The sequence below is a fragment of the Hemicordylus capensis genome, chromosome 3 (genome assembly GCF_027244095.1).
Source record: "Hemicordylus capensis ecotype Gifberg chromosome 3, rHemCap1.1.pri, whole genome shotgun sequence".
Taxonomy (NCBI): Eukaryota; Metazoa; Chordata; class Lepidosauria; order Squamata; family Cordylidae; genus Hemicordylus; species Hemicordylus capensis.
Window position 1 is genome coordinate 178296280 of NC_069659.1, and position 24228 is coordinate 178320507.

The window sequence follows — 24228 nt, forward strand, 5'->3', positions numbered from 1 at the left end:
TAAGCCCCATTTGGACCCCCTACTCCTAATAGGGTCAGCTCAGATGAAAGCCAACCTTCAAGTTTGGGTGACATTCTTGGACTCCATTAATGGGGTCTCCTTCTGGTGAGCAGAGCATCTGCTTGAAGCAGACCTTCAAGTGCACTCAGATGCAGCTGGTGCTTACTGCTTATGGCTCGGGGGTTTATTTTAGGGGTCATTGGTGCGCTGCACTGTGGTCCAGAGATTGGGAAACTCAGGGAATTACTAGGGACCTCACTTTTCTTCAGTTTCCCCCCATTGTGTTGGCTGTGCACATCTGGGCTGGAAGTTTGCTAATTCCACAGTACAGTTCTGGTGTGACAATATGGCCACTGTTCATTTGATTAACACAGAGATCTCTAGGTCTAGCAGGGTGATGACATTGGGGAGAGTGTTTTTACTGCAGTGTTTGTGCCACAATACTCTGATGGTAGCCTGTCATTTCCCCAGGTTGCAAAATGGCATTGCGGATGCTCTCTCATTCCCAGGAGGAGAGTTTTCAGCAGCCAGTTTTCATGGCACCCAGGCAGGAACTGGATGTCATGCCACTGTGGCTGTAGAGGTGCACAGATTATTTGGGCCTCCTTGGTTGCAAGCACAAGGGTGACATATGATAGGAAGACCAGGGCTTTTTGATGCCTCAGGTTGCAGGTATGATTAGATGATCTCTGGTCTGACCCACCTTATCACCCCATGCAGTTTTTGGTGCATCTGACATCTTCCGGTCTTTTTTCCACCACAGTGGTGGGGTCTTGTGGTAGCAGGCATGATGTGTCCCCTTTGCTTAGCAGAGTCCACCCTTGTTGCAATTCAATGGGAGACCACATGTGTGAGCACTGTAAGCTATTCCCCTTAGGGGATGGGGCTTCTCTGTGAAGTGTAGTGGGTTCCACGTTCCCTCCCCGGCATCTCCAAGACAGGGCTGTGAGAGATTCCTGCCTGCAACTTTGGAGAAGCTGCTGCCAGGCTGTGTAGACAATACTGAGATAGATGGACCTATGGTCTGACTGTATATTTATGTATTTATTTATTATTTATTATTTTTTACATCTTATATCCCGCTGTTCCTCCAAGGAGCCCAGAGCGGTGTACTATAGACTTAGGATTCTCCTCACAACAACCCTGTGAAGTAGGTTAGGCTGAGAGAGTAGTGACTGGCCTAGAGTCACCCAACTAGTTTTCATGGCTGAATGGGGATTTGAACTCAGATCTCCCTGGTTCTAGTCCAGCACTCTAGCCACTACACCACGCTGGCTCTCACTATATTGTTGTTGTTGTTGTTAATTCAATTTCTATACCGCCCTTCCAAATATGGCTCAGGATGGTTTACACAGAGAAATGAAAAAGAAATAAGATGGATCCCTGTCCCCAAAGGGCTCACAGTCTAAAAGAAACATAAGATAGACACCAGCAGCAGTCACTGGAGGTACTGTGCTGGGGGTGGGTGGGGCCAGTTACTCCCCCCCTGCTAAATAAAGAGAATCACCACGTTAAAAGGTGCCTCTTTGCCAAGTTAGCAGGGAATATGGCAGCTTCCTGTGTTCCTGTGTTCACCTGGTGGCCTTGGCCTCTTTCCCCAAGGCACAGGGTTTTGAGGGCACCACTTTGCACTTCTGCATACAGTGGGTTGTTGAAGGTTGAACACGTGAGTACCCAGCTCAAGCTGGTACCCACCATCTATTCTCACCTGAAATCTTGGGGCTCCTACCATTCATTTGTGAGTCTGCCTATGTGGTGTCCCTCTTTCACACTGCCATTGTGGTAGCTTTCTGTGGGGCCTTTAGGGCTTCAGAACCCTTTCCCAGGGGCAGCAAGGGCCTAGGGCTAGGGTGGTTCAGCAGGCTGATTTAACAATTTTTGCACAGCTCTGTTACTTGAAGACTGATCAGATAGGTAAGGGGCATCTGGTCATCCTTCATCGAGCTGTTGGCTCAGACCTGTGCCCAGTGACTGCCTTGGAACATTATGTGTCATCGGCGGGCTGTCCCCAGGGTGTCTATTTAGGCACTTTGATGGTTCAGCTTTGAGCCAATATCCATTTGGGGCAGTTCTGCTGTGTACCCTGGAGGTGAGGGGCCTGCTTTTTTGGTGCCTTCTCACTCCATTCCTTTTGGATAGGTACAGCATCCACTGCAGCATGGTTGGCTTTCTCAGAGCCTGAGGTTCAAAGGCTGGGGTGGTAGTGCTTTAAGACCTACAAACATTATGTTTGTTGATGGTTGGTTCTTAGTGTTTGTTTATACCTCTCTCGACAGGTCTGTTTTTGTCCCGTCAGCCAGCCAGTGTGCTGATAGTGAGACATTCTATTGTTCATTCATTCATTCAAAGTTTATTACGGTCTATGACCAGCACAACAAGGGGGGGGGAATACAATTAAAATATAAATTATTTTAAAACAAACAAACAAACAAAAAACAAGTCAACAGTCTAACCCATCAACAATATTATAACTGAAAGGTTATAGAGCAGCACTAGGACTGTTAATTAAAAACTGGCGCACTCTTCGAGCTGCTGCACAAAAGCCCACCACTTTACGAGTAATGGCAGGTATGCTGTCCTCAAGCAGGAAAGCCACTTGTTGACTAGGCGAATTTCCTGGGAAACGAACCAACAGTGGAGATATTAGTTCTGAAGGTAAGTCCCTATAAAAGGAGCAATAAAGCAAAACATGTTCAATTGTTTCAACTTCCCCATCACCACAGGGACATAGACGCTCCGCATAAGGAGTCCCACTGTAGCGACCTTCAAGGACAGCAGAGGGAAGGCATCTACATCTGGCCTGTGTAAAAGCCAACCTATATCTGGGGATGTCTAATTATTGCAGATAAGATAAAGGAGCAACAAGGTACCTTGTGGTATCATTACAGTAGAAACCCGGAGACTTAGATAAATCTTCCTGCCGCTCCGTGTCTAATATTTTCTGTTTCACCAAGGCACGGGCTTGTGATACTTCCATTTTGAGCAGGGTAAGCGGAAGCAATCCCAATGTTGCCAATTTAGTAAATATTCTGTGTTCCCAGGAGGCATGAAATGAATCTTGTAATGTGAGAAATACTAAACTACCATGGGAGTGATGGATTTTAATCCAGTAAAAAATCGTAAGTATCCAATATCTAGCCTCCACCTTCACTAGACCCGTTTCCAGTCTCAATCTGGCATTAGAGACACAACAGGGGGTCGAAAGTACAGCTCTAAGAAATTTAGATTGAATTCTTTCCACCTGCTGAAAACTAGATAAAGGCCCTAGCTGTGCACCATATGTAAGCTGAGCAAGAGATTTGGCAAGCAAAAGTTTGATAGCAGAGGGTATAAAACGCCCCCCCCCCTTACTCCAAAAAAACCTGAGAATAGCGGATGCACTCCTTTGAGCATTCTGGGACACATAGGTAGCATGTGGCTTCCTAGAGCCCGAGGCATGGAAGAGGACCCCCAAATAATTGAAGGTAGAAACTTGCTGAATAGGGTGGTCATCAATTTTCCAATTGTGATGTTTAGGTTTTTTACCGAGGGCCATGATCTTTGTTTTAGCATAATTAATTTCAAGACGATTTCCTTTGCAATAGGAGGCCAATACCCCCAGGGCACATCTTGTGTTTGGGGTGCACAAGCAGGCCCAGAATTCCAGCTGGGGATTTATACCACACCCAGATATCATTTTCCCCCATCCAGAGCCTTTTTGGGGCAATGGCATGCATTTATATCCAAGGGGTAGTGATTTGTTTTTGGCTGAATTAATAAGGGGATTGGCCACTTTTTTGGATGGTTGTTGAGAGGGAAGGGGCCAAGCTAGGCTAGCCCATCCCATCCCTGTGGCAGGCACAGTGCAGTGTAAATGGGCAGTGTAGGGTGGTGAGCATTTTAAAGCATGTATTTGATGTCAGGAGGAGTCCTTGACAGTCCTAAGAGGCCTCACGGCTCAAAGAGCACTGGCTTTGAACTTACAAACGTCTCCTAGACCTTTGGTGCTTGCGGACTTCAATATCCACTTTGGAGCTGGCTTGTGTGGTAAGGCTCAGGAGTTCATAGAGGCCATGACAACTATAGACCTATCCCAATTAGTTTCAGAACCAATTCATGTTGCTGGCCATGCACTCAATTTGGTCTTTTGTTCGGATCAGGGGGGGTGTTCCGTGGGTGGGGGATCCGGTGGTTTCTCCATTGTCATGGACGGACCACAACCTGGTTAAGGTTGGTCTCATAACTGCAATCCACCCCTGCAGGGGTGGTGGACCTATTAGGATGGTCCATCCAAAAAGGATGCTGGACCCAGTAGGATTTCAAAAGGCCTTGGAGGATTTTGATGTTGGTGTGGCCGGTGATTCTGTCGATGCCCGGGTGGGAACCTGGAACAGGGAACTCAACAGGGCAGTAGACACTATTGCTCCCCTGCGTCCCTTCCAACCTGCTGCAAAAATGGCCCCTTGGTATACTGAGGAGTTGCGTGGGCTGAAGCGGTTGGATAGGCGACTAGAGCACAAGTGGAGGAGAACTCGGTTCAAATCTGACAGGATTCAGCATGTGACCCATTTGAGGACTTATGCAGTGGCAGTGCGTGCAGCAAAAAAGAGATTCTGGTCTGCGCACAATGCAGCTGCAGGTTCACGCTTGGCGGAGCTATCCGGGTTGTGAGGAGTTTGGTTTCTGCTCCTTCTACTTCCAATCAGTCCCTGGAGTTGCTCTGCTGTGATCTCTTTGGTGGGTTCTTTGGGAATAAGATCTCCTGTATTAGGGCCGACGTGGACTCCACTGTTTCTGCAAGGTCTATGGAGGAGGTGTCCAGCGATCCCTCTTGCAGTATTAGATTGGATCAGTTTCAATCTGTGACTCCTGAGGATGTGGACAAGCTGCTTGGGGCAGTGCGGCCTACCACCTGTTCTCTGGATTCTTGCCTAACTTGGCTGCTTCTATCTAGCAGGGAGATTGTTGGAGTTGGCCTAGTTAATATCATAAATGCATCGCTGAGGGAAGGTAGGGTGCCTCCTTGTCTGAAGGAGGCAATGGTTAGACCACTCTTAAAGAAGCCTTCCCTGGACCCCTTAGCGATGGATAGTTATAGGCCAATCTCCAATCTCCCTTGGTTGGGCAAGGTGATTAAGAGGGTGGTGGCCGACCAGCTCCAGGAAGTTGTGGAGAAAACTGATTATCTAGACCCATTTCAAACTGGTTTTAGAGCTGGCTGTGGGGTTGAGATAGCCTTGGTCAGCCTGATAGATGATCTTCACCGGGGAATCGACAGAGGGAGTGTGACTTTGCTTGTTCTTCTGGATTTCTCGGTGGCATTCAATACCATCGACCATGGTATCCTTCTGGATCACCTGGGGGAGTTGGGGAAATGGGGTACTGCCTTTCAGTGGTTCCACTCCTATCTCAGGTAGATTCGAGATGGTGGAGCTTGGTGACAGTTGCTCCTCAAAATGGGAGCTGTTATACGGAGTCCCTCAGGGCTCCATTCTGTCACCAGTGCTTTTTGAGATCTACATGAAACCACTGGGTGAGGACATCAGGAGGTTTGGTGCTGGATGTTATCAGTATGCTGATGACACCCAAATCTACTTCTCCTTTTCATCTTCAGGAAATGGCACTCATTTTCTAAATGCCTGCCTACAGGCTGTAATGGGCTGGCTGTGGGATAACAAATTGAAGCCGAATCCAAGCAAGACGGAGGTGCTCGTTGTGAGCGCTCAGAATCTGAGGGGTGTGTTAGATCTTCCTGTGCTGGACAAGGTTACACTCCCCCAGAAGGAGCAGGTGTGCAGCTTGGGAGTACTCCTGGACCCAGGCCTCACTCTGGGATCTCAGGTGGAGGCCATGGCCAGGAGTGCTTTCTATCAGCTTCAGCTGATTCGACAGCTGCACCCATTCCTTGAAGAGGATGACCTCAAAACAGTGGTGCATCAGCTGGTAGCCTCCCGGCTTGACTATTGCTCTATGTGGGGCTGCCTTTGTACATAGGCCGGAAACTTCAGTTAGTTCAGAATGAGGCAGCCAGATTGGTCTTTGGGGGAACCCGGAGAGACTATATTTTGCCTGTTTCAAAACAGTTACACTGGCTGTTGATATGTTTCTGGGCAAAATACAAAGTGCTGGTTATTACCTTTTAAGCCCTGAAAGGCTTGGGTCCTTAGAGAGTGCCTTCTACATGATCCCCACCGGTTTGTTTGGTGGCGACTCAGAGGCAGGCCTTCTTTGTAGCTGCTCCTAGGCTTTGGAATGCACTTCCAGAAGAAATTTGCAATCTGAATTCTTTATTGACCTTCAGGATAGCCCTTAAGTATATCTGTTTGGACTGGCATTTCAGGGTTTTAATTAGTTTTAATTTTAATGCTGTAACTTGGTTTTCAGGGTTTTAATTATTCTGATTGTTGAATTGTTTTTTTATGATGTTTTAATTTTTAATTGATGTTTTACATTGTTTATATTTCTGTTTTAACTGTTATTGGTGTTAATGGTTTTGTTTTAATTGTAAACCACCCTGAGCCATTTTGGAAGGGCGGTATAAATATCAATCAGATAGATAGATAGATAATATTTCAGCCTGCTGAGAGATCACCCACCGTAAAGGACTTTACAGCTTGAGAGTGGTGGTCACGAGGCAGCTAGCTTTGAGCATAGGTCGCCTCAGATGGCAGTATCATCAGCCACAGGGCTGATACTGGCTGGAGCCATGGTGTCTTGCCCAATCATGCTTAAGTAGATTTTCTGTGGTCAGCGAATCTTTAGCTTCCCCACGGGGGAAGGCGGGTGGAGAGCCAGTACTCCTTCTTTACTGAATAATTTGAATAAAGTTGTGGCCCTTTAACTCCATTTATCTGTCTTGTGTCTTCATTGCATCTGGGCACAATGTGGCGTCTTTGCCCCAGCCTCATTTAAAATGAAGCTTGAGATTAACGGGGCCACCTATAGAGAAGCAGGACCAGCTGGCCCATCCTCCATTCCCCCTCATTTTGGCTTTGGCAAGCAACCCCTCCCTCCCATCACTGGGTGTAGTGCAGCTTTGGCTGGCTGCACCTTTTTGGGGGGGTCATGACTGCATGCGTGGCAGCCTCCAAAATGGCTACTGCACTGGGGGGAAGGCCTGGAAAGGGCCGAAGACCACCCAAACTGGGCAAGGGCTGAAATAACTGAGGAAGGAGGGGGAACCTCCACAGATTTCTCTCACACACACTGCCTCAGGGAAGCCCCAGAGGGGATACATTGAAGAATAATATTTTTTTTATTATTAATTGGTCCGCAAACCCCCCAAATGGCTGAGGGAGGTTTGGTGCTGGGCTGAGCTGAACCAGGAGTGGTTTGGTTTGACCCTGCACTGTCAAACAGAACTGGTTCGAAGTAAAACCGGTTCAGTTCCAAACCAGTTCGCACACCCCTATTAGCAAGATGGTGGTTTATTCCTTTTTTTTTTTTTTTTTTGTCTGATTCATACCTCTGATGTTGTTGGAGGTTCAGATGATGTACAGCCCTTCTACACTTTGTGGGAATGATTGACCATCTAATCTGTGAAGAAGAAAAAGAGTACTTTTCAATGTTATTTTCACACTGACTTGAATGTGGAAGGTAAAAGATTATGGGAGGAGAAACTGTCTGAGTAGATCATAGCACAAGCTGTGAAGATGTGGTTATCTGTGTGGGTGGAGACATACAAGAGAGTTGGCTCACATAGTTATGTCCAACATTCCTCCTAAATTCTGCACCTGAGTTCTGCACCTCAGGCATTTGTTCCTTTTCCTTCCTTCCTTTCACTTGTTTGATTCCAATCTCTGCAGGACTCAGAGAAGGCTTGGCAAGGGGAAGGAGAATTCAGCAGAAGTGTGATAACCCAGAAGAGTGCAACAACAGAATTTATCAGTGTTCAGCAGTCATTGTGTTTCTTTCCCTTCCTTGGCAGGAAGAAAGGGGAGCAATTAAGAAGGATTTTTGGAAGTAATTTCTTAAGGAAGGCATCAGGCACAAAGTGCAGAGAAGAAGGATACACCTGATTTCTCACAATCCAAGTGCCACGGGAGTTTTGACAAAGGTATGTGGGAGAGTGAGAAAATGCTACAGAAGTTCAGTAAGCCTTGAAGAGTGTACTTCCCCACCATTATGAGGAGGAGGCTACTAGTGATATTCAACACTTTCCCCTCCATACCTCACATTGTGAGCTGCCCAGAGCAGTAGTGTACTGGAGGGGTGGTGTATAAATATTTTAAACAAACAAACAAACAAACAAACAAACAAACAAGCTATGAACAGCTTTCATGCAAGGATTGCTTCACCCTGTAGTAGTAACATCTCCAGCGGCTTACCTCATGATCCTCCACCATACGTAGAGAATTTCCATGCCTCTGCATGACTGGACTACACTGTGACAACCACTTTAGCATGGAGAGTGGATAGCAGATAGGCCTTGCTATCTGGAAGCTGTTTGCTTTGTAAGCATAGACTCTCTTTTTTATTTGGGATTATTACCATGAAATCATTCACACAATCTATCCAGGTGTGGGAGCTATGTGTGCTCCCCATTTTCAGTTGTGTGGAAGCAACGTAAGGGGGAAACCTGGGTAGAAGTGATTGTGTGGTAGAAGTGATTGTGTGGAGGAAAAGCTGTCTAGGTTTTCCTCCTACCTTGCTTAAATACAATCACTTCTACATTGCTTCCACACAACCGAAAATAGGGAGCACACACAGCTCCCAAACCCAGGTAGAACACAGTTTTTGATTGTGTGAATGACCTCTGTGTGTAGCTCAAAACAGGGTCAGTAAAATGTTATAAGATTCAGGGCTGGTCCACACAGCAACTTTTGAACCAAAAAGGAAACATTTGATTAGCTTCCATTCACAACCCCTTCCTCCTCTCTGCTGCCCAAAGCACCAAGCATGGTCTGAGATGATGATGATGATGAGGGAAATGGTGGCAGTGGATGGAACAGGTATCCTTGGGGGCATCCTTGCTGCACCTGTCAGAACAATAAGCCTTACATCCTAGGTAGAGAATTTTGTAAACATGGGGGTTCCTATGTGAAGTAGCTTCAGTTCAAGCTGCTTCACACAAAAGTCAAGTTTTGTAATAACCCACTAGTGGGGGGAACCATGTTTTATGGGAAGATTTCTTTGAGTGAACTTCAGTATTTCAATATTGACCTTGAGCCACATTCACAAACAGCTCTCCTCGTGAAATTAGCATTAGAAGAGTTTTATTTTTCCTTGTAAGTAGTAATGGCAGGCAATGAATTATTCAAAGCTATTTAGAGCACAATCCTAATCACTACATTGGCCCAGTAATGACTAAATCTAAGTTGATTGTACTACATTAATTAAGAAACTGGTTTCTTTTCTGTTACTTAGAAGAAAGGCAAAAAATACACAGGGCAGAATCGAGCTGTCAGGAGTTGGGCCACGTTTGGTTCCCAAGCAGCTTTGTGGAGAGTCCAGCCTGGTTGAAAATAAACAAACCTGGACTAGAGGTTATATGGGAGGCAGGAAACCATCTGAGACACTTATCCAACATTTCTTTTTTGGAGGAACTCTGGAATTCAGAGAAAATGCAATGTCTCCTTGAGGGAGTCCTGATATTTGGAGAGAAATCCCACTCTTGAGCAATTTATCCAAAGCCCTGGGTCCCAGCAGCCAAAAATGTGGAGTGGGAGAGGTTAGAGACGGGCCAAATTCTTCTAAAATGTATTTTAGATATAGAATACAAAATACCTGAGCAAATGTATTTTAGATACAAAATGCTTGGTAAACAAACAATGAAAATACAAATACAAAATAGATACATCTTAAAATACAAAATAAAATGCCTGGAAAAAGGAAACCATTTTGAGTTGTTGGTTACTTATCCAAACATGTTTCCATTTCCTTTAAGTAATACAAGTTTTTCAGAGATTAAATCACAACTTGTGCCTTTTGGGGCTGTGAATCATCCCAGCAAAAGAAAATAACTGTTCTGTGGGACCATTTAAAGTATATCTTTACAAATAGCCATTGGACAATGGAATACCCATCCAACATACTAATGTGCTTGGATTTGTCCTGCAAAAGCTAGAGTATTTCCAGCTTTTTAAACACTCAATCAGATCAATAATTCCAAAACAACATAATATCCTGTTTCTGTTTGCCATGTTTGCTATGTTTCTCCATTCTCACTACACTCCATGGGTTTCTGCAGGCTTGTGTGTGTGCGTGCGTGTTTGTGTGTGGGGCAAAATATACACAAAATATGTCAATAGAAATCAAAATACAACAGGATGTTTCCATTGTTAATCCTGCTTAGTGTAGACCAGCTGAAACAATTAGAAGTTAGTCATGACAAAGGCTGCAATCCTATAGCTGTGGTATAGTCAAATGAGCAGCAAGTCATATTTATGGTGATGCATAAATCATATGGGGAGGAGAACAATTCCTTTTACCCCAGTTAATCCACTCCACTCTTTCCTCTCTGTGTGTGCTATTCTTGAAGCACTGAGAGCAATGGGGGGTGTTTTACAAGAGTGACTAAGAAGGATTCCCCTAAACCCAAGCCGTTACTCTGTAAGAAAGTCAAAGAAAGCTTCTAGTTTCTATACAAATCAAAAGTATTGATTTGTCTATCCTCCTACAAACCAGAAAATAAAGAAGATTCTAACTGCCCATAAGCCAATGTGGTGTGGTGATTAGGTTGTTGGATGAGGACTGGGAGACCCAGGTAGAAGCCCTCATTCATCATGAAGCCCTCATCCAGTAAGATCTCGGCCACTCACTGAGGCTGTACACACAACCAGTGTATAGAGCCTAATAGGGTTCTGCAGGGAGAATGGGTGCCCGCTTTCTCCATAGATGATCAGGGGGCTAGCCCAGGGCAGCAAGATCAGCCGCCCACACAATTACTGGCTCTGTCATGGAGCTGGTTGGAGCTCCAGGGATCAGGGGCTACTTGTTGTGGCCTCCCGGTCAGGGGTCTCCTTGTGAGTCGCTGTGGCATGGAACCACGCTGTGGTGACTCAGGATCACAGAAATGGGGTTAGCAGAGTGCTTGCTCCACTAACCTCATTTTAGGGGAGGGGTATATAGGCAGGCTAGCCACCACTGAACCACCAGAAAACCATCTAAGCACTCTGAATGCCCTCCAGCAATCTGAATACAAAGCTCTCTAAAGGTAAACTTCAGACAGACAATGTACTATTGTTTTGTTTCACAGAGAGGAAATAAATTGAAATTTACGACAATTAGTCAGCCACAGTAAACAATAGGGGACAGAGACAGGGAGATATTTGTAAACTACTCTGCAAACAACCTGCCTAAGCCTTAGGCAAGTTGCAAATTTACACAGAGACTGGACCAGAAGAATTTCAGCCTTGTCAGGTCAGGTCAGGTTTCTAATTGCAGTGTTGAAGCTAGAGGGACAGATAAACTTTAAAGCAAGTGAGCTGTGAGATAGGGAGTTCTCTTGCATCCGAAATTTGGAATGGTGGTGGAGCTGCTCCCTCTTGCTGCAATGGACTCCCATGTCACCCTCACCTCTCATTTCCCAAGTTACTCACAGGGACAATCTCTCTCTCTTTTTCCCCTTTGATTTTCAAACTTGGTTGCCTGACCAGTAAGCAGCAGAGTAAAACTATTCAAACTTCAGGGCTTAGAGAAGGAGGAACAGTGAACACAAACAAGGATGCTTGGAAGCTAATGGACTGCCTGAATGCCAAAAAAAAAAGAAAAGAAAAAAAGGCCAGGTCCTGAAACAAGAAAACAAAGTAGTGATTGGCTAAGATGTATTTTGGGTTTGGCAATGTATTTTAAAAATAAAAAAATACCTGAGCAAATGTATTTTAGATTTGAAATACTTTTCTGAAAAGTATTTTAGATACAAAATACAAATGTATTGAAAATACATATTTTCAATACTTGTATTTTAGATACTGCCCATCTCTGGGAGAGCAGGAGACAAATCTTCCAAAAGCAGGTTCAAGGAAGGAGGCGACGAGAGGAGAGCTGGTCTTGTGGTAGCCAGCATGACTTGTCTCCTTCTGCCCTGGTTGCATATGGATGGGAGACAGGATGTGTGAGCACTGTAAGATATTCCTCTTAGGGGATGGAGCCACTCTGGGAAGAGCATCTAGGTTCCAAGTTCCTTCCCTGGCATCTCCAAGACAGGGCTGAGAGAGACTCCTGCCTGCAACCTTGGAGAAGCTACTGCCAGTCTGTGTAGACAATACTGAGCTAGATAGACCTATGGTCTGACTCAGTATATGTTCCTATGAAGGAGCCTGAACCTCTGGATGATATCAAGGAAGCAGGTCACACCAAAGTCCCAGAGATGTGTGAGGGACCACCCCCTTCAACTAGTACTTCTGAAATGGAGCTGGATGTCGTGGAGGGGGGAAATCACCTGAATTCCCACTTCACTGGGAAACGTTTGACACAGGTGATGGGGAAATAAAGGATAATACGAGTCCTGTCTTCATTAGGACCTTGGGGATGTACAAGAAAGGTACCCCGGACTCCTGCTAAACTACTTCCCCCATGTAGGCACAACGCAAGCCAACATCAAGCACTTTTAAGCCCATTTTCCAGGAAGGGTGTCAGCATTGCTTAACTCTGTGGTATCAAGGGGAATTAAGAGTGCTTTACTTTGGTTGGATCATGTCCACAAAAACAGCTTTACCTGACGCTGAAGCAGCATAGGAATTATATTACATGGATTACTTGGATGTCTTCTTATCACAGTGGACAGTAAGGGCCTAATATAAAAGCTTTTAACTGGTCAGGGGGATTCACGGAGGTTCCTTCACACTGCTGCTGTGATTGTTATGGCAGTTGGTATGACACACACCTGTGAATGTATTTTTTGAAAAATAAAATAAAATAGACTGAATGCTAAGCAAAAATCCATATTGACCTGGTGGAGTTAATTAGCAATTGATTCAGATTAGCTGTAAACACATATTTGCTCTTAATTATTTTGAGCAGTATCCTTTTGGGATCCAATGTGAAAAACCAAATTGCGGGTTGGGGGGATATCCAAGCAGAAACTGCCAATTCGGTTGGTTTTTACAACTTTTGAAACTTGTATTTCGAAACTTTTAATGATAATATAATAGGCAACACAAGAAAACAAGTAAACCCAAATAGGATCTAATGTTATCTAGGTTCACTAAATGCCATGTGGCATGGATTTATAGTGTAATTTATCATAAGATACAGATAAGAAACAGGAGAGGGTAAACTGACAGGTTTAACTGATTACACCAGGTAAAAATACAAGCAGTGTATTTGTTTTTGAGGCATGCTGGAATAAGGATGTGCATGTCTTTTTTTAAAAAAAAAATGGGATCACAAGAATAAGAGCAAGTTATAGCTCAGCTAGTGCTACAAATATTTCATTTTGTCTAGAACACACTATAAACAATGAATGCTAGTCTTGTCATAAAGGTAACCAAGACTATCCAGCACAGTCTACCCAGCAGATCCCGGAGTTCATTTTCACAGGACATTGGATGCCATCTACTGCCTTCCAGAGCCTATTTATATGAAAAAGCCAGTTTAAAGTATTCTGACATATTTTAGCATGACCAAGAAACAAAATCCAAGATGCTTATGAACATAGGATCATGTGTGATTCTCTGTGGCTAGGATCACTAAAGAGAACGTTTATTCCACACCCCAGTTGTATTCCTAAGAATCCCCATATACATGAATGATTGTTATTTGTTCCTAGGTGGGGGAAGTCAAGTGCTTTATTTGGGTACCGCTTTGGTCAAAACAAAATCTGTGTTGCTGTTCTGACACTGGGTGGCCAGGCCACACTGAGAGGGAGTCCGTTTGAGATACAGTGTGCCTTTGTGCTCACAGCATGTAGACACATTCTGCATCCTTCCAGAAATCATTATACCTAGCTTAACCAGTGCAGAGCATCCGCATGTTAGTACTTGATTGCTCCCCTCATTCTCTGCCACAGTCACCTCAGAGATCTCTCTACCCTCACCTGAACCGCACTCCTGCTCTTCCTCCTCCATCCAGTTGGTTCCATTCCCCTCATCCCTCTTGGTCACTCCTCCATCCCTTTCCTCCATCCCCCTCACTACTCTTGGTCACGGCTGCAGTGTTGCTGGCACCTATTGGCCAAACTGCAGCCCTCTACCCCAGAGACCTCCCCACCCTCACCTGAGCCCCGATTCTGCTCCTCCCCACAGGAGGAGCAGCAGCAGCGGCGGCGGCGGTTGACTGGGCCCTTCCTTGCTGCTGCCACCGCCATGGCTGCTTGTTCCCCTCAGGCCTCTTTCAGGTCCGGGCCAACCCTTGCCTGCCTGCCTCCCTCTGCCAATGGCCTTGGTAGCCCCAAACAGTAGCAGTGGTTGACTGGGCCCTTCCTTGCTGCCAGTAGGCTCCGCCAAGGCCACTTCTTCCCCTCAGGCCTCTGACAGGCTTGGGCCTGTCCCATGCCCTTCCTTCTTTCTCTCTCCTCCAATCGCTCTTCCCCTCCTCCCTCCTGGCTGCGGGTCTCCTTGTGTGTTGTTGCAGCACGGAGCTGCGCTGTGGCAATACACGATCAGGAAGGCCAGTGTAGCAGAGTGCTGGCTCCACTAACCTGGGCTAAGGGGAAGGCTACTTTTGTGGGCTAGCCGCCAGGGAACCACAGAATTCGCCTGCGAGCCTGCTGGTTCTCACAATGATTGGAAAGCGGGCTAAGTTCCCTTAGCCTGTTTTCCAGTGATCATGCAAATAACCTCTCATTCTCCTAAATGGGTTCTTTCCTCCCTCACAACCCCTCTCTTCGCAAACCCCTGCCCTTTTATATTTATAGAATACTCTCCTCTACAATCACATCTTCCAGCCAGTAACAGTTGTATTCCAACTGTCCTTAACCAGCATAGGCTCCTCCTCTCTATCTACATATTGAATCCCCACTGCCCAATCACCATGGTGCTTCCGCTCGTGAACTCTTGCAAAAGCTGCCACACAAGGGATTAGCCATGGGTATGCCTTAGAGAATCTATATATACGATCTGACCTGGTGTAGAGCATCTGCACCCCTAGTTCTCTATATTTATATTTATATTTATATTTATATTTATATTTATATTTATTTAAAGGATAGTGGGCAGGGGTCTGTGAAGAGAGGGGTTGTGAGGGAGGAAAGGGCTCTTCAGGAGAATGAGGCGGCCATTGTGTGAATTAGATGAGGAAACTCAGGAAGGAGGATAGAGAGAGAGAGAGAAAGAGAGAGAGAAAGAAAAAAGAAGGGAGGGGAAGAGAGAAAGAAGGAAGGGCGAGGGACGGGCCCGAGCCTGTCAGTGACCTGAGGGGAATGATCAGCCATAGTGGTGGCGGCAGCGAGTAAGAACCCGGTCAACTGCTGCTGCTGCTGCTGCTTATGTGGGGAGGAGCAGGAGTGCGGCTCGGGTGAGGGTGGGGAGGTCTCTGAGGATAGAGGGCTCCAGCTTGGCCTATAGGCACCAGCAACGCTGCAGCCGCAATCAAGAGGGGTGAGGGGGATGGAGTAAAGGGATGGAGGAGTGACCAAGAGCGGTGAGGGGGATGGAAGCAACCGGATGGAGGAGGAGGAGCAGAAGGAGTGCAGCTCGGGTGAGGGTGAAGAGAACTCTGAGGTGAGGGGGGCTGTGGCAGGGGGTGAGGGGAGCAATCAAGTACTAACGTGCAGATGCTCCGCGTGGGTTAAGCTAGTTATATATAAAGATATACCAGCTCTTTCTCCATAGACAACCCACTAATGACAGATCTGGCAGTTAGCAGACAGAATAAAACTCAGTCCACAAATTATCTGCTGATGTGAATATCTACTCAAAGAAAATTCTGGCCGAAACTGTCAGAGCTGTCCATTCAAATGCATAGTGAGGCATGTGTGTATGAACCTCACCTGTGTCCTGGCCCCTGGTGCACCATCCCACTGCTGCATATTCCTGTGGGAGAACAAAAGGTCCAAAATGTTCCTCGCAGAGCACAAGACTCTTTGTATGTGAGGGGCAGTTCCGACAATCCCCCCACAACACGGATGTGAGAATGCAGCAGCAGAATGGCACAGATGGCACAATGTACACCGCGGGGGCAGCAGAGAGGTAGCCTGTCCTCTCCCTCGCTATGCTGCACTTGGGGCTCTATGGCTGCCATTCCTGGTAGCCATTTTTAGAGCCCCAGCAGTTCACACACCTGGGTAGTAAGGTAGGAGGCAAGCGTGTGACCACCTACCTCATGTTTAGCGCAGGTGGAAAATACAGACTACCCAGCAGAGGAGCGCTGAGATTGGGTGTGTTTCTGGCAGTTCTCACAACCAGCCCTACCCAGGCTAGCACAGCCCTACCTGAGTAAGGCTGGTCATGAGAATGGCCTCACTGTATGCTTGATTTTGTGTGGGCAATGTCTTCTGATATCTCAGAAGCCAGAGGGTTGGCTGTAGGGATGTGCAGACTGGTCCGGCGGTCCAGTGGTCTGGTCTGGGGATTCGGGGTCGAACCGAAACCACCCCCTGGTTCTGTCAGACCGGAACTGCACTGCCCGGTCCGGACCAGTTGGTCAGTGAATTAAAAAAAAATTAAAGTAGATGATAAGTACCTTTAGCCCCTTCCGGGGGCTTGCTGAAGCCGCGGGGGGAGGGGGGTATCTGTGTGGGTTCCCTCTCTCCCTGCTGGCCTTCTTCATCACTGCCTTGGCCTGCCGGGGCTGGGTAACTGGAGCATTTTCAGCCCTTTCGGGCCTCCATAAGAGCTTGCAGCCACCATTTTGGCGGCCACCGCACATGCACAAATGCCCTCTGTGAGGCCTAGTTGGCTTCAGCAAGCCCCCCAAAGGGGCTAAAGGTACTTGTCATCTTCTTAAATTTTTTTTAAAAAATTTGCAGACCAGTCCAGGACCGGACTGGGGGGGGGATTCGATGGGGGGGCCAGACCGAACTGGCCCAGTTCCGTGCACACCCCAAGTTGGCTGATTAAAACTTGCACTGGTCAGGAGAGGAGTTTCCATGGTTTGCAAGGCTATAATTTCCTCATGCCTAGGCAGGGCCATAATAAAGTCGGCAAACTAGGGAGAATAACAAAATGAAGAATGTAAAAGAAAAGGAATTATGCAGAATTGCTTAATTTGAATCAATTAAAACTGCAAAACTGTGCTTTCCTTGGGGCAGAATTTGGACTAGATTTGTGCAGAATGTTTGTTAGTACAAAGTATGCTTGTCCATAATCTTGGCTTTCTCAGTTTCAGAGATGGATGCTACTTCGATTCCCACAAACATTAGTCATAGCAGGAAGGATCCAAGGTGTGTCCATAGTACCATAAGGCAGGACTAGATTTCTAGAAGAACACAAGACAATGAAACAGCAGCCTGATAAGCCTATCTTCTTCAATCCTTTGTACATTATTTGCATCTGTGATGGCACTGCATGCATGCATTGCTGCCACCTTGTTAAATTGCAAGCAATACCACAGAATCATCTGCAAATGCAACATTCTACAGACATCTGAAGGCTTCTGGTTAAACTTTCACTGTGATATACAATTGATTATAAGGATTTTCATTAAAGTTAAATGATATATTTTACTCTTATGGGCTTTACACAGAAAGGCATCAAAGTAATCCTTGAAGAGATATACCTTCTTATACAAATATTGCCAATGTGAAGGAAATCTATTTTACTGAAAAACCTGGTTGCTTCAGCTTCCATTTCTCCCCCAAATGATGTTACAGGTTTCCCCAAAGAAGCAGAATGCTGGCAACCTTTCTACGGTTTCTGTGCATGGAAAACATTTTCTGTTTGGCTGATTTTTAATATCTGTGCAGAAAGACTCCATTAAAACCCTAAAAACACCACGTCATTTCCATTTAAATTCTAACTCTAATATATTTCTCTCTGTGGGACTTCATTTCACCTTCTCAGATTAAAAATATATTCATCTTCATTGTACTTAATGCATAATCAAGCGACTATGGCATCATTTTGTACAGATGCAGCTGCCCTGTTATTGTTTTCAAATGGTGCAATAATTTATTTGAATTACCCACACTCTACATTCCAAAGCCTGTATTGTGGTTATACATTCCAAAGCCATACAGGGTATTGTGGTTACTTGCCAGGTGTACATGTCCCCAAATACTGTCTGTGCCGATATGTTAACTACATTGTAAAAGGGCAAGTAAGGTATGTGTCTTACACTGGCTCCCACTGCCCATTTATTTGGGCAGCTTTAATAAATTGCAGCAGAATGAATCTGCAGTAAATTTAATGCACCAAAAGAGAGTGAAGCAACATCTGCTGCAAATATATCCATCACATGAGCCTCCTGTACTCAGTGCCTTCTGCAAGCTGGTAATAAGAGGATAAAAACGACTTGGCTATGCCAATTTTTAGTTGTGCAGTCAGTGTGAAAAACAAGGCAGATAAAAAGCGCCCCCATCACCTATTTTAGTAGTGACTTGAGTGTCAAGTGAAATATGATATTTTATTCTTAGAACTTTCAGTTAATAACAATAACTGTAAAATGAATATTGTCCTTCCCAATAATTGATGTGATTCATCATAGAGCATGAGAAATGAGACACCAAATATCTGTCACTCTCATGTAATGTAAGCTGCTGTATAAAAAGTACAATATTATTAACCAGCTACTCCTGCTTAACAGCTTTAATCAAAGCCATTTTGCAGTAACGAATCCTTCCAATTAAGCAAGTCTTGAGAAGGCAAGAGCTAAATTAAGGCCTTTCTGCTCTCCATCACCCTAGGATCTCATCATCATCATCATCATCATCAGTACATTAGAGAATAACATAAGCAATAGTCAGGTCTTAGCCCCAAGGAGACAGGAGGCCGGTGAGGTAAGCATTAATTTAGTTTTAAAGGTACCTTCTGCCACTTCCGCCCCCATCCACTCCCTACCCACAGCAGCACCCTCACTGGCCACCACTACCTTTATGGTGATGGAACTGGAGGAGTAGAAGTCACTGCCGGGGATCTATCGGGATATGAAAGCCCATAGGCAAGGGGGTAACAAGGCCATGCAGATGTCATTGTTAAAATGTATACCCAGACTCCCTTTGAAGTTGAACTTGTTGTTGAACTTGACAGGCCTTGCTGACTATGAGCTTTCTGCCCCAAGTTGATATGGAACTCATGTGCTTATTTAATTTTTCTCTTGGTAAATTTTGTGTTGAGTGTTGTTACCTGCAAATTGGAAATCTTTAAAGGTAAAGTCTGCCATTGAGTCGCTGTCAACTCCTGGCAACCACAGAGGCCTGTGGTTGTCTTTGGTAGAATACAGGAGAGGTTTACCATTGCCATCTCCCATCCAGTATGAAAAGATTTCTTTCAGCACCTTCCTATATCACGGCTGCCCGATATAGGTGTTTCCCATAATGTGGGAAACATTTATCTGTGGGAAATGTGGGAAACATTTATCATTATTCCCATAATGTGGGAAACATACCCACGGGGACTTGAACCAGAAATCTCTGGCTTGCTAGTCAAGTCATTTCCCCACTGCACATTTATAGGAGAGCCATTGCCACATATAAAGACAATTTCTAAAAGCAAAAGGGGATGTGGGTGAGAAGTGCAGAACCTTCTCCCTGCAGGTTCTCTCTTAAAGGGGATTTTTTCCCCTCAGCTGTGCTGAGATCAGCAATGAACTCAGCTGAATTAAAATCACTGGGAGAAGAGGCTATGGAAACATCAGCAGGAGGAGCAGAAGATATAGCATCCCATGCCCCTTTAAAAATTAAGACCTCCATTTCTATCCATTGAATTGAATTGAATTGAATTGATTACGGTCATAGACCAAAAATCCATGCCTCTCTATGTGATTGGGACAATTTCATATTTAAACACAGAACTGTTGTTGTTTCATGTACTTTGGCCTTAAAATGGATGCAGCACATAAGTCAGTGTGTGTGTAAACTATTCCTCACAGATGACAGTTTACAAATAGAAATGATAACAGGAAATTCTGGTAAGAACTAATCTGCCTACTTTCCTTTAACTATAATCTTAATTGATAAATTACCATCTTCACAAGTTAACCCACTTGTGCCTCAAACATTCACGCACCCGCCATCTTGAACTGGAGTGGATGACATCATCACAAACTATGCAGTTGATGTATTCCTCTGTGTCCCTACAACTCTACCAAATTTGGTCCAAATCAGTCCAGGCATTGCAAAGTTGATAGGGACATATTGAGCTGGGTGATTTCATAAGCTTACTTTCCTTAGTAGGCTAACAATGCAAGGACAGATGCTGTTCATACTTGAACACTCTAAAGTACTATATAAATACTCAGGAGGAGGAGGGAGGAGGAGGAGGGGAAATATGTCAAGGTTAGTTTTCTGAAGATATCTGTGAATATTTTGCTAAATCTGCTGTAGGGTCTGGTGTTTCTGGTTAATCAGTTCTTTGATCGAGGCCAGCTTTTGAATGGGGCTTTAGTTACACATATTCCAGTCCTGGAGTGGAGGCAGGGCTAACAAACAGCCAGCAACAAGAGCACTGAAAAGGCAGTCTGCACCTACCTCTTCGTACATAAAATCTGTTTCATTAAACAGTTATTCCTGATTGCACACCACTGCCTTGTCCTTGTATACCACAACTCTTTCCCTTGGATTCTACACAGGGAATCCTGTAATGCACATTACGGACTATTGTGCCCACACATACCTTTTCCACATATACACCCCTTCCACTTACAAACACTCTCGCTTGCCATGGTGTTTATTGGTGTTTGGGTGCTGCTCCTTCTGAGAGATACCAGATACTTTTATAGTGGGCATGGCCTAGACTAACTCATGATTAAGTTGCATTGAAATTAATGGGATGCCAGTTAATCTGATTTGTTTCAATAGTGTTTAGGCATGGTGACCATAATCTAAATCTTGCCCATCGGTTTTAATTGTACAGTGTATTATTTTATTGTTTAACCATTTTATATTGTGAGCTGCCTTGTGCCTGTTTTTAACAGGGAAATAGGATATAGATAAAATCCTCCTGACTGTGGTGCCCAGCTAGCCTATGGAAAGCAAAAGACACATATGGTGCATTTCACTCTAATTTGCATTAAACACTGAGACATTTGGGAAAATGACTAGGAAAACTGTTTGACTAAAATAAGGATGACAAGAAAACATAGGAGGGGGATAACTAGTGAAGCCTGTAATTTTTTTAAAAAGTATTTGCATATTTGGGAAGCTTTCCAGAGATTGTTTAGACAAGCTTTAGGGCTATGCTGCTTCTTTCCCCCGCTAGGCTCACAAGCATTTATGACAGTCTGTTTGAACTGAGATTCGTGTCCAGTACTTAGCAAAAAAAAATTGTATTAAATTTTATTTTAAAAATTGAATACAATGCAACTAACTATAGAACTCAATTTAGAACGCCTGGGAGGAAAAACGTTTCTCCTGTGAGTTCCCTAAAAAATATTTGCAATTGGTGATCCACCTCTGAACTGAATTGAGAAAAGTTTGCCCATTACTAAAACAATTCCCACTGCCCTGTAGGAGTGTGCACGGAACCAGTTCCATGCACAGCCAGGAGGTGGGGGCTTACTTTAAGGCACGAGGAGGGTGCCCTTACCTCCCCCACCACACTTCCCCCTCCAGCAGTGCTTCAAAAACCACTGATGCGGGGATGCTGTATACCCTCTTGCCGTCCCGGTCAGCACAAAAACGGAATTTGCAGCATGTGGGCACATGTTATGCCTGCGCATCCACCACTGCTGGTTTTATGCTGAAGTGTGTGTGTTGGGGGGGAGAGGATATACAGCCACCCCACACCAGCAGTTTTTGAAGCAGTGCCGGAGGGGGAAGCGTGCCGGTGGAGGTCAGGGCACCCTCCCCATGCCTTAAAGCACGCCCCGCCAATGTTCAAACTGGTTCAAATGCGGTGTTTCTGAAGCGGTTCAGCATTCAAGGAATAGAATGCCAAACCAGTTCGTGCACATCCCTACTGCCCTGAGCTGTTAGACGTCACTGCAGTGTAATCATGTCATCCCATTTTATTATAAGACAGCCATTGTTGCACACATCAGCACCTGGTGCATGGTAAAATCTCCTTAGCCATTCTGCAGGATTATACACATGAGCAGCTTTCTGAAAACTAAGCTTGACAATATTATCATGTAAGCATCTCCCCTTCCCATCATGCTATTTCCTTACCTCAAATCCCGCCCCCCCAAATGATTTTCCACCAAAGATCCATTTTTTGCAATGACAGCTTGGAGGCAAATTGCAGCTGCAGGGAGGGTTTTCAGCACGAAATGGTATGAGGGAAGGATGTGCATGATTTGATTTGAACAATTTGACCTTGAATCGAATCACCATTGACCTCAGTGGCGATTCTTGAGGGCAAATCAAATTGACCCTGATTCAATTTGAATCGATTCATCAATTTCAACCAAAACGCTTTTTTTTTTTTGCCTGTTCTGCTGCTTCTGATTGGTTTTCAGTGGGGAGAGCAGGTCTACCCATGAAACCCAAAAGTTAGACAAGCTCTCCCCAGAAAAACAGTGCAATTCACAAACTGTTTTTCTAGGGAAAGCTGGTCTACTTATTGAGTTCCATGGGTAGACCTTCTGTCTGAGAAGAGAGGTGCCAGCTTTGATGATTCAATTTGAGATTTTGTGATTCAATTTGAAGTTAAATCGAACCTCAGATTCCAATTCATGCACACCCCTAGAAGATGCAAAATTCCCCTCTCCTTATCCTGCAATCCTGATTGGGGGACCCTGCAACTGCTATTTCTAGCCAAAAAATGAGCACAAGAGATGAACGTGTGTCCAAATTACATGTCGAAATTACACACACATTGGGGAAGTTACCACTTGTCAGTGGGGCTGTGCAGTGATGTCAGTCCGAGAGATATATCCTCTGTCAAACTGTGTTGGAGAGAGTTTCATCACAAGAGTAAGTGTTCTATGACAGGTGGGAACCATCTGCTGTTGCAGAGGAACTACATGGATGTTGAACCAGACGTGCTTTGTCCTGCTGCATCCTGCCTGGCCCTCTACTCCTTATCTTCCCTTTACCTGCAGAGGTAGCACCAGAAAACAATTGAGGGGGCAAAGTGTGTTTAAGGGTGGGCAAGCTGTGTCCAACATAGTAGGTTTCTGAAACAGAAATTGGGGGAGCGAGCCACTTGGGGGGGCACTTGCCCCCGCCCCCCTCTGGATCCATCTTTGTTTACCTGGCACCTAGATGGGGACAGGAGACATGCTGTGCAACATCCTCTTCACTCCATATGGAGCGCTGATACAGTCTCCTTACCTTCTGTGGCATCTGTTTAAAAATTAATTTCCCCCTTTCAAAAATCCCTTTTAGGTCCCCAAGTGGTGTGCATAGCTGGGAGATTAATAGATTTCTATGGTTCAGTCTCAGGAGAAGCAGGAAAAAACCCTATGAATTCCAGAACCACCCATGTCACTCAGAGACCTAAAAGGGAATTCACGGGAATCTATATCTATATCTATATCTATATCTATATCTATATCTATATCTATATCTATATCTATATCTATATCTATATCTATCTTTCTCCATCTCCATCTTTCTCTTTCTCTTTCTTTCTTTATCTTTATATTTTAAACAAAAGCTGCTGTAGAAGGCAAGGAGGCTGATTGAGTGCTCTCTGCAGAGCAAAAAAGATGTCATGCAGCCTGTCTCCAGGTATAGGAGGAAGAGAGCGTCAGAGGGGGTAGCAAGAGTGGGCAGGTCCAACAAGCACATCAGGTCTCTGACATGCCCCTGACCTAAAACACATGACATGGCAGTTGGTATCTATCCCCAGCCCTCCTGACAGTCTCACTGTCAGGCTGGATCAGGTTGGATCGGACCCAACATTTTGGGCCGTGCACAGGCCTACTTGTCAGTCATCTTTTAGAAATGAAATTATTATTTCTTGTTTACACAGTCAGACAGGTGTTATTGACTGGTTTGTTTTATCCAGACATCGAGTCCTTCCCAAGGATCTGGGATGCCAGAATTTTATTGTCAATTGTTATAGATATCGTCACAGAATAGAGGCTGTTCCCAGTAAAGCTGCTTTTTGTAACTGGCTGATGGTGATTTCTGTGGCCCCTATGGTGTTGAGGTGCTCTTCAAGGACTTTGGGAACTGCACCCAGGGCGCCAATTACCACTGGGATTATTTTGGTCTTTTTCTGTCACAGCCTTTCAATTTCAACTTGTAGATCTTTGTATTTGGTGATTTTTTTCTATTTCTTTTTCTTCTATTCTGCTATCCCCTGGTATTGCTATGTCGATTAT

General features: G+C 45.0%; 1 long non-coding RNA gene across 1 annotated transcript in view; it reads right to left on the reverse strand.

The window, feature by feature from the left end:
* Positions 1 to 2390: 2390 nt before the first annotated feature.
* LOC128349324 (uncharacterized) overlaps positions 2391 to 24228 on the reverse strand; it is a 37598-nt gene continuing 15760 nt past the window's right edge. Inside the window, exons 2-3 of the long non-coding RNA XR_008318738.1 lie at positions 7445 to 7515; positions 2391 to 2616 (exon numbers count right to left, since the gene is read on the reverse strand). This is a non-coding gene — a long non-coding RNA (uncharacterized LOC128349324). The remainder of the gene's footprint in view (positions 2617 to 7444; positions 7516 to 24228) is intronic.